Consider the following 16,439-nt stretch of genomic DNA (forward strand, 5'->3'; position numbering starts at 1 on the left):
CTCTTATGGGTTTTTCTATCTATATTTTCACAATTTGCAGAACAAAAGCAATATGAGATTTTCTTAAAAATCCAGGATTAGGGGAAAAAAAGCCAAAAACAAATACAAAAAGGCCTTTCAACGTCTTCCATTCCACTCTTTTTGTTTAAAAGTAAAACTCAAGTTTGGATCTGACTGTGTTCTGTCATCTCTGAAATTCGAGAGCGATTTTCGAGCCTCCAGCTTCTGCTCTGCTTTTCTCCCATGACCTCCCGACCTCTTGTAAAAGACGACACGTCAAAGAAACCATTATGATAAGCATGAAGCCCCACCATTCATCTGTGACTTTTTATCTCGCCTCCATTTCACCGTCCTCCTCTAGCCCTGGGACTGACTTGTAGGTTTCAACAATCAAAAGGCTTTTGTCCTAATAGACCTTCATACATGACACCTGGTTTTTTAAAGATCGCCAGAAGAGCCTTGATATTGGAGCTTAATGAGAAGGATCTGGTAGATTTGTTTTAGTAGTTATGAGAAATATGTTTATTTTTGTCTGTGTTTTAATGGCGAGGAAATGTTTGAATTGCTCAAAAAATGAAGGATACTGTTGGTTTTTATATAAAATGTTGGTTTTTTTCTGTCAAACTAATAAACTGTATTACTATAATAAAATCTTGTCTCCTGTATTTTTGTCAAAGATGAAGATTTCTTAATTTAGTTTGTTTTCATAAAATCATCTGCTTCACCATATAGCTCTTTAGTATTTTGTTTTATTTATAAAATTGATTAATAGATTAATGTTTCTTGCTTAATTTTTAAATGATAAGCAACAGTAAGTTTCCCTAATTACTTTAAAATCAATATTAGAATGTCTAAATGTTTTACTTTTCCAAAATCAAAGCAAGTTATTTGACAAAAAAAAGCTAATTGAAATAAAATTTTGTTTTTGTCAATAAATAAACCTAAAAAAAAGCTATGCTGAATTTAAATTCACTCGCCGCTTTCTGGTAAGTATATTTGACATCTTGTTGGCGTCTCCAAATCGACGATTTGAAAATGCAAGTGCTCTTGAAATTTCCCAGAAAGTGCGCCTGGATCTTTACCATTGACAGTACATAGGGAGAACTGGACACAGCATCCGCTTCCCCCTTGCGTTCCAAACAGGAAGTACCTGCTGGTCCCAGAAAGCCAGAATCCCATAGACTTTTAATGAAAAATTATTAAGCCATTTTGTTTGTCAGAATAACCATTCCTGATCTGGTGTCTCTTCTTAACATGTTCTTGCAAAACCTCTTTTTTTTATATATAATATATTGTCTTTATCACAAGTTATTCAAGTCATAACTGGCCCATCAGATGCTTTAATAAGAGCATATAGGTGACTAATAACTAAATAATTAATATAAACAGTAGGCATTTTCTCTCAGGTAGATTAAAATAAATTTAGATTAATTAAAATAAAACAAACAGCAAGGTTGGAGAAATTTCTCTGAGCATTCGGCAACTAGAAATATTCAGATCATTTCCAATTTGTTGAAAACAAAGGGAAAATATTTAGCATTTAGCAAAGACACTGACAATCATTATTTCACTAATACATTTTACAGCATGTGAACTGTATTAGATTAATATGAATATATTCAAATTATATAGTAGAATATTAATGTATTTTCTAAGCAAATGTTTATAAATGTGTAAACTCAAAATTGAATTGAAGAATTGAAGACTCTAAAAAAATCTGAATGGAATCAAACCGATTGTGGAAATTCTAATCAATACCCAGCCCTACTGTCTATGCTCCCAACATGTGAGCACACGCATGAGTAAAACAGATTTATTTTTTTGGTTATGTTGAATTCATTTACATCAGGAACAAGAAGTGAGTGTAGCATCATTTTGCAATGATTCCCTCCAAACTTGCCGGTGGCTCCCGACTTGTTTCTTGGAAAATTAATCAGGCAGCAGCTCTGTATGAGCGTTCACCGCGGCGCGGCCTGAGCAGCGCTCTCCAAGAGCTGAAGTTCTACCTACCATCCTGTGACAAATGAGCTCAATGCCACACACCCAAACTCTGCTCATTAGTCAAGTTGGGTTTGTCACCAAGAGTAATTATCCCCAACCCAAAACCTGCATTTACACCAACACATCCGCAGCTCCACTTTCCCACACTCTGGGCAATTCGAAGCGTTATCATAAGTGCATGGCTGTTTACCAAGACATGAATCATAATTATGACCGCTGCTGAACCAGACAGCTCAAATTGTGAGCCTGCCATGTTATGTGTGTTCATGAATCTCCCTTTATTTTGTGTTTTATCTGATCTCTTCTACATTTAAATCCTTTAGCTTATAATTTCATTGCAGTTTTTTTTTTATAATTTTCTCAGGTTGTGTGTGGTTTGTTTGTGTGTTTCAATGTTTGTGAATTCTGCACCACGCCTGCTGCATGCTCCACTGAAGCGCTCCGTCTCTCTGACGGAGCGGTGAGAAGTGAGGAGGGTCAATCCCTCCAGAAGCTCATTTAGTCTCTATCTCTATCACACACACACGTTTTTGCACACACACATTTTTCTCAACAAGTTGCTCTGACAGGGAGGCTCATCTCTGCCTCAAATACACATTTCCACACAAATACACACTGCTGTGCTCCCATTAGGGAGATGTGGTGAGAAGGCAGGACTGATGATGCGTGTCAGAAAGTAGCACTGCCAGACTCCAGCATAATGTCTGCTCTCTTCATCCCTCCTCATCGTCGCTCCTGTTCTCTTCTTGTTTATTTCTTTCTGCTTTAAGTTTGTTTTTGCTTCTTTATTTTCTTTCTGAAAAAGAAATCTAAACATAAAAATGACAAATATTGACCTACAAGTTATCAAAAAATAAAGGGAATCAAGGATGGATTTCTCTAACACATTTTTGACTTTTTAACTGTTAAAAAAGGAAAATTGTGTCAATTATTGCAGTTTATTGTAGACGTGTTTGTTTTTTCCCCTAAAATTTTTATAGTATTTCTTTTTATGATTCTATGCGTCATTTTTCCATAGCTGGATGTTAGTCCATCTGTGGTGGGACAAGATGAAATTTTGGACAGTTTCATTTGAGCATTCTTCTACTATGTTCACACTGGACATGTGACGCATGTACTTGAGTGAAATGCCAAAGTGATAAACCCTTTTCACGTGACATCAAACATCCCGGGATGTGTAATGAGTTGCTTCCGACTTGTATTGTTTAGAACGGCAAAGCTGACGGGTGAACGCTGTTTAAACCAATTTTACATTAATAATAAAGGGTAACCTAAACAACTGTAACCGACATTTGTACAATATTTATTTTATAAATGTCCTACCTGGTTGTATTCGTTTCCTCCTCTTAGATTGTTCACAAATCAAAGTACAAATGTCAGTAATCCTTCCTCAATGCCTACAGAAGACAGCAGCTGCTTCCCAAAATTCCCATGGATGATATGAAACGAGTCATGGATTATTTCTCTCTGACAACCAGGTCATAGTTAGACGAAGGTTACATGTACTTCAGTGAATGCTGCTTGTTTAATTATGAAGGTAATTATGATTTTACTCTTTTAATCTTTGCTAATGCTAATGCTAGCGCTAGCATTAGCTTTGGCTATGAGACGTGGATCTGCAGAGGATCTTTTCTCGCCAGTTAAAAGTTACCTACATTTTTGTTTTCACATAATCCTTGTAAACGGAGCAAAAGTCAGACATTTCCAGTGTGTCTGACATTAAAGTAAAACTTATTTCTGTTGTAATGTTTTCCACTGCGGTCAGTGAGCTGCTGTTAGCTCAGCCGTGGTTTTAACGTCGCTCCTCTTTGTTTTTGTTCATAACTGTGTCTGATCTCCAGGAAAATAAAGATAAAAAATGATCAAATTAATTGAAAACTGTTGCCAAAAATATGAAAGTGACTATTTCCACGTAATGTTATAAAATACATTCATCCAGAGATGATTATTTTGGTACTTGACCGCTCTTATTTTGAAAGCTGAAAATACGTGGCTCGATAGTTTGGTTCAGCATTTTCACTGAACCAAACCATTCCTAATTTTACAAATATGCACTAAAATATCCCATAAAACAACAAGAACATTTATCTTGGGAAGCGATTAAAATTCATACGGGCAATGCAGCGACGTGTGTCTTAGCTGAAGGTGTTAAATGTGGCAAACGTGAATTTTTATCGGCTTTTGTGCTCGATTACACTAAAAATACGTGTAAATAACATCAGCCAAAAAAGAACCCGTTAGAATAATATCTGCTCAAAGGAAATGTTGAGATTTTCAATAAAACCTCCAATATTTAAGGATTATTTAAATGTGTATTTAGATTTATGAATGATCTAAGACAGGAAATGAAAATACAGTTTGAGCAGGACATTATTAAAATAAATATTTGTCATTTTTTTGTTGAAATTGAAGGTTACCTTTTATTATTTTTGTAAAATAGTGTCAAACAGCGTTCATCTGTCAGTTTTGCCATAATTTACTTTTCATTTTGTTGTTTCATTGAAAGTGGGTGCTTGAATATACTTTACCAACGGCAGTATGAACATAAAATTCCTCTCAATTATACAGACGTGTTTATTAAAAACATATACTGCGACACATAGACACTAGAGTTTTGAATGTGGAAGCCCAAAATGTCTCTTTAGGCACATTTACATGGACTTTTCATTGGAAGTGGTCACTTCAACACGCAGTGTCGAACAGAGCATTCCACTCACGTATACAGATGATCAGCATGTTTTTGGAGCATAAAAAAACTCAAAGTTGAAAGCACATTTCTGTTCAATTTAGTGAAACATCCGTCTTCCTGATAGAAAACATAAAACCTACATTCTTCTGCATGTTAAGGTTATATAGTGATTTTTATTTCAACATAATCCTTCTTTTTTATCACAAGGAGCTGGAAAATGTTTCACGACTGGGCTCTGCGTTGTGTTCAGATCCTAATCCTTTGTCCTTTTCGCTCTTGGACTCTTAATACTCCATCAGAATGCCAGCATCCACCAATTTCAATGGAAAAACAAGCATGTCAGAGCTGAACCAGACAGGAATGCTTTTACCGTGCAATTTCCAAGGCGACCTCAGGTGTCTGATATGAATGCATTAGCAGGATTGTGCTGTGTGGTGGATTAGAAACTCCCTCGTGCTTTGTGCGATGTGTTGTAATGCCAGACTTAGCGGATTCGACTGCAAATCGCATTCTACCGTCGACATCTTAATCCCTGATGTGCTGCCTAATGACACAGAGACGGAAGAACTCGGCGGGGTGGGGGGTGGTCAGGAAAGACAGGAAGTGAAGTGGCAAAGTGACCGAAAAGTTCCAAAGGATATGAGAGTGAAAAACGGAGCACGTCCGACCGCGGCTGATAGCATCTTTCCAGCTTTTAAGTGCTTTAATTGGTAGAAAAATGCACTGGCTTTTTAGTATCTGTGTGTTTACAAGTGCTACATCAATATCAGGGTATCATGAGTAGAAGGGCAGGTGCTCAACAGGTGTGCTCTCTAATACCAGTCCCCCTCCATTTGCCTTTCTGTCCCTCCACGTTTGCACACGCTCATTGTGCTCTTCACAGAGGAACACCTGGTCTTGGCTGCACCTGGGCTTATTGCCCAGTTTCCTGTCTGACAGTGCACATACACAGAAACACACTGGAACAAAGCCAGTTCCTGTTACCGGCTAAAGGAGGAAGTAGCAGCTGACATCCTATCCTACATTTCCCCCGAGACTCAACACCCTGACACCGGCACACCTGAGACTGATTTTCCAGACTTCTTGGATGACAGAGAAATGTGGAAAAAGCTCATTGAGGACTCTGTTTGGACACTAGGGTTAATACGTCGCAGTTATTTTACTAGAACTGATTCTTGCAGCGTTTCATAAAAGCAGATGTCAGTTTTGGACAAAGCGAGTCACTTCAGGTGACTCAAGAAGCAAAGAGGAAAGTCGTCTCAACAACGTGAATTAACAAATGTTGCTTTAAAATGGATCCTTTCACTTAAGGTGTATTTAGACCGGACACATTCAGCTCGCTTCAAGAGATCCAGAGTTTGTTTCCCCCGATAATCCGGAAAACATTTTCAGTCTGAACACACCCAAGTGGACCCCGGTTCCTGGACCCTGGGACCTCTGACCCCTCTGTCCAGGTGTTCTGGGTTGGTTTCCAATCACTCTGAGATTACTTAGTCTGAATACAATCCACTATCGGAGTGAAAAAACTGGACCAAAATGGCCACCGTAGCCGTGGTCACATGATGTAAATATGAAATAATATTGAGCCGTGGACAAGTGTAAAGCATTGATTGTCGTGTTATCAAAGAGGAAATAATTAGTCCAACTGTTTACTTGTTACAATGCTTCTTACATGCTCTTTTTTGTGTCGTTATGTGGCACATACCCGGCACATTATGCTTAAAGCTACACAGCCATTTATTAAAACGTTGGTTGGGTGAATACAAGTGCAAAAAAATACAAATTTTAATGTGAAACACATTGCTTCTCACTGTCTTCCCAACAATCTATGCGTCATAAACAACGTACCTTCATACCTGACGCCTCCTCAGTACTGCAGCTGCTGCCGTCCTCTGAGTTCAAGCTCACACAGCACGTTTTCTTGCCAGTAACCGTCTCACAGCATGCCTTCACCGTATCAAAGTAACAAGTAAAAATTGTTGCGTTTAAAACTGGTAATCGAAAAATAAAGTTTTAACCATACCGACAAGGATTTTAAACGCAGCACCACCGACTTTCCTTTGTTTTTTGGACCTGCCTTGTAGTTCCTGGCCAATGACAGAAGAGATATTTTCTTCACATGGTTTTGTTTACAAGTTTTGGTTTGAAACAGAAATGCCCGGTAGATGAATACAGACCAAATGCAAGGTTCAGGACTCGATCTGGACCAAATTAAGTAGACTCGGTCCGGATCAACGGACTTTCCCAGTCTGAATACATTCTAAGACTACGTCACACATCCAGAATGCCACCACGCGACGACATAAATCCATGTTTTTCAGCAAATTCAGCAGGTGGATGCTGAGGTTTTAAGAAAAACGTACAAATTTAGGGCAACCGGACGATTATTCTCTAATAGTTAAAATCTGTCAGTGGCTGCCCATTTTGAGGTTGCGTATAACAGTCCAATGACAGGTGGAGATGACTTTATCGCAAAGTTTGGGTGACCGCTGGTCGGTCGCAGCCAGATCGACAGCACCTCTGACTGGATGATGCATAAATGTCTCCAGACAGCAGTTGTCCTTATCAAGTGCCACCAGCCAGCAGCCGCCCAGTACCCCGGGGATATAGACTGTAAAAACGGGGCCATTCTGCATGTCTACACTCAGGACCACGGCAACGATTACAAAAAATTGGGCATGAAATCTTGAAGATTCTGCCAAAGCCTCCCTATCGAACGTATGTGATAAAGTGTCTCTAAAAATGACTGGGAAGAATATAATGCCTGCAAATTATTTTGTGTTTAAAAAAAGAATCCTTTTGCTCTAGTGCATTAAAAAATACCACAGACAAATCCATTGGGCAAACTAAGAGATCAGTGTCTAGATATGCACCAGTAAGCATAGCATTAGCTGAGGGAATATCGTCAACATGTTTCCTTTTGGTAATTTTGGAGGCTTGTGGTGCGTCTTGCAATAGGTAAGGTGATACTGCCTCTTCTTCTCTCTGTTAATCACTGTTCCAGAGAGTAGGCAGGCAGTGGTGCATGTGTTCAGGTAGCATGGAGGCTCACATGATTACTTCTCAAATATTAGGAAGCAGCAGCTCATCAAATAGGTATATTATGTAACATTTTAGAAGATGGGGAAAAAGGATTATTTGCAGATCAGGAGACTCAGAAGAATTTTATTGAAGGATTTCTTTAGATCTGGTTAAAAAAAGGACAAGAAGAACCAGCATCCACAAAGTACTGCACACGTTTTCCATACAGTAGGTGATCAAGCAGTTGAAACAAATGCAGTTTGGTTACTACGGCAGCACACAGCAACCTGCCTGGGATTATTATGGTTTTAAACTGGAAACCCAGAGGATGTAAACAAAGCCATTTGCCATCTGCTCCAAGGAAAAAGTTGCAGAAGATGAAATCAAGTATCTTTGTACTGATCAGAGAGTAAAGTTGTAAAACAAGCAGTTGTTTTTTTTTTTTAGTTTCTGATAAAAACTTTAAATTTGACCTTTGATAATGCAGCAACTTCTATCAAGGGGTGATAACAGTATAGCAATAGAAGCATGGCTCCACAGACATCAGACAGCAGTTAAATAAGTCTTAGGAGTAAAAAAAAAACTTTAAGTGAAATATTAAATCATGACATCAGATAGTACAACATATTTAATGAAAAAAGTTTTCAATGTTTTTTTTTTTTAAAGTTATAATAAAAGATTTTGAGATAAAGTCAAAAGTCATCTTTTCTTTACACGCAGCTATTAGACGTGTAGGCGGGTAGTGGATGGTAAACAAAAGAAAACAAAACAAAAAAAATACAATTTTGACTTATATGAAAGTGTTCTGTTGTTTATCTGACTCCAAAACCCCTCTTTATCTTACAAATAGCATATTTTAAATCACGCATACATAAACTGTTCTACTAATTGACAATGTACTCCATGACCCAGTTTGATTTGATTTGATTGCTTAATATAATTGAAAAAGGCAATAATAAAAAAAAAAATCACAAAACACAGATATATCCAATCCATATCAGGAATCAATAAATACATTGATTAAGAATCTAAAAAGTTAACTTAGATGTTAAAAGTAGGGTAGGGAATTGATTAAAAAAAAAACAATTACTCACAAACCTGGAAAAGCATTAATCGCAATTAATTCCAATGAACTTTTACACAGTATTACTACAGTATTTGCAAACCACTTATTATCTGTGAATAATCACAAAATTAAACCACAGGCAAATCACAGAACATTTATTTTAATTAAGGCTGTCAATTGACCTAAAAAATAAAAAAAAGATCAGATTAATCACACTTTATGTTGTGATTGATCATGCAAAATATGCTGTTTTTGAACAAAAAAGGCCAAAGAGAAATGTTTCCTTGATTGTTATTTTCTGAAATTTTAAACCCAGAACTTTAATTTGTGTGCACAAAGCACATCAACTGTAAGATAAGCAGAATTCCAAGAAAACAGAACAGCCATAAAAATGAACCTGCACACCTAAAAAAAAAAAAAAAAAGTTCCAGTCACTACTCTGTATCATACCTGCTTTAAAACCTTTTCTTTATCTTCTGGAGAAAAACGTGTGAGCTTTCTGTCTGTACTGATGCTTTATTTGACCTGTCATGACCATCATCATATGTATCTTTCCTTTGCTGCTGCAGTCGAGGATCAACGACGTGTTCTCGTCTTACCCTGACATTGTGCCGAACCATGAATCAAACATGAAAAAGCGATCTATTCTGAAAAAAAATTGACAAGATTAAAGTGTTAAACGTCAATTTAATATTTATTTCTCCTGTAAATGACGATGGTAAAAGAGGCATTATACCCAATGAAGTGTTTCAGTTCACGTTGCGTTAATTAATATTAAAGCGTTAATTCAGGTTGGTTAATCGCATTTGTTAACACATTAACATTCACGTCCCTAATTAGAAGATTAACAATGTAATTTCTCATAATTATAGATAGAAAATTTGCAATAACTTATAAAGTACATCAACATGTTACATAAGAGTCATTAGATACAATAATACTCACAATATTTGAAGTACTGATCTTAGCTACTTTTTTGATTATTTTCTATGGGGTAATTGTGCTTTTTAGCTCCTCACTATCTTTTAATTGCGTTTTCTTAGTAGGATCTTTTCACAAAACTGTCTAAAACACACAAATAAGTTAGAGTTGTACTTAAAAGCAAAAAGAAAAATGTGAAATCTAAAGTAAACCTCTAAACCAGCTGACAATAATTACTACATATAGGCTCATGACTTCACATCTTCTCCCATCTTGTAAAATATTGAGGCAAGAATCTTTTTTTCCCCCATTAATTGAGAAGAAATCAAACTGGTAGTCGCTCTGAAATTTTTTAGAAGTGTAATTTATTCAGTCCTTGCTCCAAACACAAAATGAGTAATTGGCCATTCTTTCATGTTTCAGGATTAGAGGTTGACCTGGGTAGGATACCAAACCTCAGGGGAACAACTCATTAGCTACATTAGCGGCCTAACCTATGTCCCGAGCGCCGGGATTTTAATAGGATGAAGGATCACTGTGTTTTGGCAACCGAGGATGTGGAAGATGATACATCGCCTAATTAGATAGCGGCTATCAGTCTTTCCCTTCAGCTCTTTCTTTCTCTTGTTTCCTGGGAGGCAAAGCACACCTGAGCAGAAACCAAAAGTCACATAGGTATGAAGCCGACCACAGCTGTTTTTTTAAAGGTAGGTTAGTAGAAGTAGTATCTTAACGGTTTCTTTCCAAGTCCCTTTGATTGTGTCAGAGTCCCCCAGAGTAAAGCCTAAAGAGGTGGTTTCAATACCTGATTAGGGGTTCTTTACGGCCTTAGATGAAGCGGCAGAGACACATAGAAGCTCCAGTTTCAGGGTGGTAATGGGATCCTCTTTGGCATTTGTGGACTGAGGAAAGAGAAGCAACACGACTTATGACCCGAGGTCAGAGGGAACAAGTTCTCACACACGCCTTCTTTCTCTTTCCCTCTATTTTGCCTCGATGGAAAGCTGCGATCTCCATTTCCACAGCGCTGTCCAGTCTTTAACGCCATGCATTCCTTCAGCTGAGGATCACAAGAGGTCAGGACGTAACAAGAACACCAACAGAATAAAGAAAGCTCTTCTGTTTTGTGTGAGTAAGAATGGAGTTTTAGGAAAAAAGGTTCAGACCTTTTTTTATCCTACCACCCATCAGTCCATTAAATGTTTAAAATTTGACAGTTGTTGGCAACAGAGTAAGCCCTCCCCCACTTCCCGTCATCCATTTGTTAACACACTCTAATGCTGTCACAAACGTGCAGACGGCTGGATTCAAGTGCAGCGTGTTTATTTGGCACAGACAGGAGGATTGAAGCACAAAGCTAAATCAGGGTAAGGCAGGCAGAGGTCAAGCACGAGCATGAGGGGATCAGAGAACAATCAGAGTGATCGGGGTCCAGGCGGGGGTCGGGGCAGGCGGCAAACAATCAAAGTCGAAGACGAATCAGGGTCAGATGAAACAGATCAGGTCAGGATGAGAACGCTCAGTGATGCAGGCAGAGCGGCACAACCTAGGTTTCTGAATAAATACTGCTAGGAGTGATCGCGGATGGAAAACAGCTGTGTGGCTTTTAGGAGTCACAGCAGGGGCTGATGGGAAGTGTAGTGTGGAGACCCAGGAAGTGCTTGTACTCAGGTGATGGATTTTAGCTCAATAGCCTCCAGGTCATGTTATCAATTGACTCAAAATCAGTATTGGATCATAGTACTCGCTTCCGTATAAGATACTCATCTTGACTTTAGAGAGCTTGTGGCCTGGTGATTGTAGCTTCTAAGTCACATCTGCAAGCTTTTTTACAATGGTCTGTGGATTCTTAAATTCATTTAAATATCTCCTCCATCAAAGGGAAATGTTAAAAGCGCCAAAAACACAATTTGCATCAGAGTCTGTCTTAATAGACTTTGCTTATGCTGACTGATGCCATAATCCTGTTACACCTGGATGAGACTAGGACCATTGTACTGCTGACTCTAATGTCCCACAACATGCAGGAGAGCACAGAGTGGCACTGATGTGTTTGCATTAGACATGAGTGAACATTCAGGCTAATATTTAGATATAGGTAGTGGATGTGATAAAATATGAGGAATATCACACAGTGAACCCACTCCTTCACATAGTTCACACTGAAACTTACTTGAAACACAAAAATGTAAAAATGCAACTATCTACCTCGAATTTCTGCTGCAGTTACATTCAGGTATCTCTTGTATTTGATGCGTGCTTTAAAAAAAAAAGATACCTGTTCTTCCTTTAAAGTAGCTTATTCTGTGAAATGATTGAAAAAAAGTAATTCAAACGTTTAAACAAGTTAACAGAACCTAAACAGTGCCTAAGATTATAGAGCTACCGTGCTTCCCAAGTTCTAAATCCAAAAGAGTAATGCCAATTAAAAACATGGCAGCCCCCAAAATGCACCCTGCAATAGAGAGCTCTAAAGGCGTGACAGGAGCATGGATGAAATACAATAAACAATATGATTCCAGCCAAATGGCTCCAACATAACTTAACTAGAACTAATCAAAAAACAATACTCAAGTAAACCTTACTATACCAACTTTTTTGACTGACGCTGTACATCAAGAACTCAAACTGAGGTTTGAAGGTACTAAATATGTGCATAGAACACTCAGACAGCAGAGAGACTTTAACATAGAGGCGAGTCAGATTGATCCCAGGCCTCTGACACAAGTCAGTACCAGGGTGCATCAGGGCGCATCCCCTGCATGCCTGTCCCCTGATTCATCTGCAAACTGAGAATGAACTTGTGCAGCACCCCCCACTGCCTCCCTTCTTCTTTTTCAAACGTGTATTCATGTTAACTTTACAATTTTGTCCTTTGCGCTCTTTTTTGTGTCTCTGAGTGCACTTTTACTGTCTATGCATCTGGTGATCAATTGTTATTGTCGTTATAATCGAGTGAATCTCATAATAATAGTTGCATTGCAGTGTATGGGAGGTGAGTAGCACGTAAAATCATTCCTACTGGTCTTAATTATGATTGTGTCGTTTTAGCCAAAATCAAAAAGCCTTTGTCGGTTTTAAAAATATATTTTATTCCCAGTGGCAGTAGCTCATTAGATATGTAATTCTGGCTTGTGGGCGGGACTATTGACTCAGAGCAACCCCGCCCCCTTCCCCTACTCGTTGCTGGGAGCTCTGTATGCGCGCTCATGCGCTAGCTTATTGCTCCAAGCTAGCATTGGTAGCGCAAAAATAACGGCGAGCAAAATTGAATGTTTTGAGCCAGAGGCCAGCTCGGACAAGAACAAATGAATGCTCTCAAAGGGGCGGAGGAGCGGAGATGTAAGAGAAACTTTGGCGCACTCAGTCGCGTCACGAGCCCCAGGTTTTTCTAGCATCCAGTTTTCTGATGCAACACAATTTGGGTAAGGAAATATTCAGGAACGTAGTTTTGATTGTAAATTATTTTATATAGGTCCTTTTATGAGATAAATGCTACATGACCATGTTAAGAAGACACAGAAGACTATTTTCATTGGAGTGGGTCTTTAATATTCAAGACAAGTGGTGCTTAATACGTCAATCACAATCGACTGGTGGATCGAGTCGGTTGTGATCAACTTATTAGGTGAGTAGATCATGGGTCATCAAAAATAAATTAACTATATATATATATATATATATATATATATATATATATATATATTATTGCCGTAAGCCAATTGCCTAAACTCCTAACCATAGATGTAGCTGCTAATGAGCCTTATATTCTCCCAACTGTCCCGAGGTCAGCATCTTGAAAAGAACCTCAAACAGAGAACGGTTCTGCTCCATTGATATGACAAAAGCGAACACATGGGTCCAATTTAACAAGCCGTCGAAGACAAAAACCACAGAAGAACTTTTTTAATACGTTATAATCTACATATGTATCCATCTAAATGATCAACTTAATTCAAAGTCATTCTCTGATTCACTTCAAAATCTGCTTTTTGTGATAAGTGTGTATTGATTTGTTTGTTAAACTTTTGTACCTCACAACCGTGGGCAGCTGTGGTGCAGCGCCAGGGCGGTCGACTCCTGATCGGAAGATTACGGGTTTGATTCCTGCCTTGCCTGCCCATGTGTCCTTGGGCAAGACATGAGCCCACCTTGCCTCCGGTGAAAGGTTGACACCAGCGTTCAGCAGTGAAGCCACCACCAGTGTGTGAATGGGTGAATGGGTCTGTGACTTTTCAGGTAAGTAGAACAGCAGAATATGAGTATATGCCATTACAACTATTGGTTTGTTTGTTAATTTCATTAATAAAATGCTTTCATAACTTATAGGATAAACATTATATAACTTGATTTTTTCATTATACTGTTTTGCTGAATCTTTTTTTTTTAAGCAAAAAGAAATATGTTAAAAGTTAAGGGTGAAGCAAAGGCCATTCATTATTTGCATGTATTAAATGTATTTAAAATTCTGCTATATAAAAGAAGCCAAATGAGACTTTCACTGTCACCTCACATCTCCATGAGACTGGTTTAATGAGAGTTGTATTCACGAAAGCTGTAAACTGCAGAGGTTTCTGTGATCTTTTGCGGTTTGTATTATTTTTTTAGCAAGGCCATGTTTGGGATTATGACTCCAAATGTGCAAATTTAGGAATTAGCTTTGATTGTTTGCAGGCGTTTGCGCATACATCCTGTTTTTACAGACATACTTACTTAAGTAACAGCAGCACTGACAATTTAACACTTTCTGGTTGTGTGTACGTGTGTGTATTATTGGTGTCTGCATGTTTGGCTCTCAACATTTTGCCAAATATAATTACGACTTCCCAGAGCTACTTCCCACTGTCTGGGCTGGCTCTCCCAGCAGGGGTAGATTGGGAGAAAATAAGGGCTTATTCACTGGACTATAAAAAGAGCTGTAAACAAGCCCACATTGTAGCCACCGGGAGGGAGCTGGCAGCTTGAAGGAGACGCTCGGCTGCACTGGCTGTCTGTCTGACTGGTTTGCTCAGATGCTACCTAAAGAAGCCATAAGTTGATTTATGGGATCTTATTTTCTTTAAACTTTACACAACATAAAAGTTTGTTCAAAAATCTTCTTACTGGTTGTTTTCAGGTTTATTTACTTTGGTGCAGTGGGATCTCCGTCTCGCCACTGAGTTTTTGTGCGGAAGTAGGGATGCAGTTTATACAATTTTCCTTTTGCAAACTTATTTTCAAAAAAGCTTTTACCGTGTTTGGATCCTGCAAAACAGATGTTAGAACTAAAACACCACTTCTCCTGTTACACATTATTCAGTTATTTGTGTTTTTAGAGTAATTTCTGAACATGAATAAAAAAATAAAATAAAATAAAAAACACTCAGTATGCCAGCATCCAGGCAAGCTGAAGAAAATAACATTTTCAGAAGGCTCTTTTCTGTAACTGTTGCTGTGTAGTTTAGTAAAGCCCAACACAATAGCACAGCTGAAATATTTTGAATAGCTGATTCAGGCCAGTTACTCATTCACAGTTGTTTCTAAGCAGCATGTAGTTTTAAAACTGTTTATTGCTGAAAGGAACTGCTGCTTTATGATTTCTACTCGGTAAAAATAAAACAAATACAACACAGACATTTCAAGAATTACTTGCAGAACTATCAAATAGCCACTATCGTAGCTGCTTTAGACCTTCTTAAATTTACCTCTTTGTTTCTATGTGGCATACAAAGCTTGTCTGATAACACAGTACAAAAAAAAAGATTGTTTCCACAAAAAAGTTCAACCATATGAATAAAATACATACTCATTATCGCAGAAAAGTTATATCGTATAAACAAATTATTTAATTTTTGGCAAAAAAAAGTAAATGCAATAATTTGTGGCTACAGAGAGTTAAATTGTGTGTATAAAAAGCTAATTTGAGGCTCCAAAAATGTGTAATTATACAAACAGAATGCTATTTTGTGGTTACGAATATTTTTAATCCTACAAACAAAAAGCTAATTTGTGGCCACAAAAAAGTTTAATCGTACAAACAAATTAATTAATTTGAGGCAAAAAAAATTATATGAACAAAATGCTAATTTGTGGCTCCAAAAATGTGTTATCATACAAACAGAATGCTAATTTGTGGCTATGAATAATTTAAAGACATTTTATTTATGGTTTTGTACAACGTCTTAATGCCTCAGAGAATGAACTTATTTGAGCCCTCACTAATGTAAAAGCACAGCTTTAAATATCTCCAGTAGGTTCTAGTATGGATACATTTTTAAGCCCTCAGCTTTTAAGTTAATATCTATTCTTACTTAGAGTTTTTTCTTTTTATGACTATTGTTCTTAGCATTTTTATATGTGTATTTTCTATACTGTTTTACATATGAATTTATGTTTTTTTTTTATAGTCTTGTTATTTAGACCTTGAGTCTGTAATAAATTATTCATTCATTTATTTAATTCTACAAACAAAAAGCTAACTTGAGCTAACACAAAAAAGTTAAAAATATTATCTTGTTGTTGCAGAAAAGTTAAAATGTACAAGCAAAATGTTTAGTTTGTGCCAAAAAAATGTAAATCGCATGAAAAAAGTCTTAATTTGTTGCTGTTAAAATGTAAATTCTACTAACATAATGTTTAAGTTATGCTAAAAAGTTACATTGTATAAACAAAATGCTACTTTGTTGCAGCAGAAAAAGCTCTCAGGAGTCAAGTGACTTCCAGTGAGGAACTGTCTTAGAATGTCACCTGTGCAACAAATAC

This window comes from Oryzias melastigma, linkage group LG11 (genome assembly GCF_002922805.2).
Source record: "Oryzias melastigma strain HK-1 linkage group LG11, ASM292280v2, whole genome shotgun sequence".
Taxonomy (NCBI): Eukaryota; Metazoa; Chordata; class Actinopteri; order Beloniformes; family Adrianichthyidae; genus Oryzias; species Oryzias melastigma.